Source organism: Microtus oregoni, unplaced genomic scaffold (genome assembly GCF_018167655.1).
Source record: "Microtus oregoni isolate MIOR12 unplaced genomic scaffold, Mior012 000033F_ref0000390, whole genome shotgun sequence".
NCBI classification, from domain to species: Eukaryota; Metazoa; Chordata; class Mammalia; order Rodentia; family Cricetidae; genus Microtus; species Microtus oregoni.
In genome coordinates, this window is record NW_024543092.1 from 5,005,593 (window position 1) to 5,007,721 (window position 2,129).

Below are 2,129 nucleotides of genomic sequence, written 5' to 3' on the forward strand. Positions count from 1 at the left end.
TGCTCATTTGTTTTCTAAAGAGAGAGAAATAAAGTTTAGAGTTGAATGGGGTAGAAAAGTGAGGAAATTTTAGAAGGAGATGAGGAGCGGGAACCATGATCAAAATATATTGTATAAAATTATTTTTAAATAAAATATATATTCTGTATGAAATTCTCAAAGGATGAAATTTCAAAAATAAAATAAGTGGAATAATTTGCTTATATTTTACCTATTAATTTTCCTGAGAATTATTGAAATCTGGTAGATTCAGGACAAATACAGGGAATAGAGAAAGTGGAACAGGATTAGTAGCACAGGAGGGGTTTCAATGTGCGTGGGTTAGTTCTAAGACTAAGAAGGCAAATCTAATGTCGTGTGGACATCACTGGTGGGTTCCTGGGGGATTTTACAGCTCCGAGAGGATGGTTGTATGGGGGATAAACTGCAATTCCAATGTGATCAGGGGGCCAAAATCAGTGGACAGTGTTTGCACGTAGGTCTGAGGGGTGTTTTCAGGAGTGAGGAAGGTGGCAAATTAAGAGGTCAAAGCCAGGCTGCCAGACTGAATAATTTGAAGAAAATTAATTTGGCGCAAAGGCACATGAAAGGGAGAAGGGTTGGGTGCACAGCTGATTTAAAATGGTGTTGATCTGTGCATCTTTAGGGAAGGCCAATTTGTCAGGCTTAGACTTCCTATAAATACCTTCACCTTGAAAAACATGATAATCCAATAAGTTTCTCTCTTTCTTTGTCATTTGATTTCTTTAGAGTTTTTATTTTTTTTAATCATTAAAATAAAATTACTACAGAAATTTTGTCTCAATGATTCCTGGGGGATGGGGATAGCATTATTATTATTATTATTATTATTATTTTGGTGCCTTCGGTGTCACTGTGACTGATTGATAATGTAACATGTTGTCAGGCCTACAACTTGGAAAAGGAAATACAAAACATTAATGAAAGTAAATAAATCACGGTTGAGCCACCGGCATACACGTTTTCAGTGGGTCCGCATTAGCGATCGCCCCTCAGTGAGAGGAGAGTTCATTGCTTTTCAGTTAGCCTTCAAACTCCCCACCTTCCACAAGAGACAGACCATCCTCACGTAGGACTGATATGTCAATGTAATCAGTGTACTCACGGTCTGAACTTCTTAAGTCTTTGAGGCATTTCCGGGGTCTCGGATCACAGCACATCTTCGGAGAGCTTGAACCCATCAGCCAGCTGTTCCTAGCCTGACAGTTCTGACAACTGACAGGGGATGGCTGGTTAAGCCGCACTGCTTCACTGCTGCAAAGGAGCAGCTTCTATTTAGGGACAAAGTTTGCTCCCATTCACACTCGCAGTGCTTAATCTTGGGACACCCCATTCGCCAGTTTTATTGTCACTGTGACCAACTACCTGAGAGAAAGAAAAAAACGGCTTATTGTGGCACACAGTTTCAGGGACTTCAGCCCACAGCCCATGGCTTGGTTGCTGATGGGCCAAGAGGAGGTTAGAAGTGTGTGTGGTGAAAAGTCACCCACCTCGTGGCAGATTGGAAGTGTGGCAAGGTGTACAGGACCAGGGACTACACATAACCTTTGAAGGTCCATGGCAGTGACCTACTTAATCCAACTAGAGCCTACCATCTCCCAGAATACTGCCATCCTTTGGGGACCAAGCATTCAGAACTTGACACAGCGGAGACATTTCACACTCAAGCGGGAACACTTGTTCAAGGCTTTAATCCTTTTCTGTTGCTACGATGATGAAATGCCATGACCAACAGCAACTTATGGAAGAAACCCTATTTTAGGATTATGGTTCCAAAAGGAGAGTCTGTAATGATAGAGGAGGTGTGGCTGCGGGCAGCTGGAACGAGAAACTGAGAGATTACATCTTCAACAGCAAACACGAAGCAGAGAGAGTGAGAAAATACCCTGAAGAGGGAAGAAGCTAGAAGTGGGGCAAGGCTATAAATTCCCAAAGTCCCTAGCAGTTGGGGGTGGACATCTATGTGTTTGTACGAATAGCAGGAAGAAATGGAAATTCACAGTGTAAATTATAACAGATACTAGACTTCGGACTCTTCCAGTGTGTTCCTCGTGTTACACATTGTTCGTGTAATTGTGCCGCAGGATAGAAAACTGCCCTCGACTTGG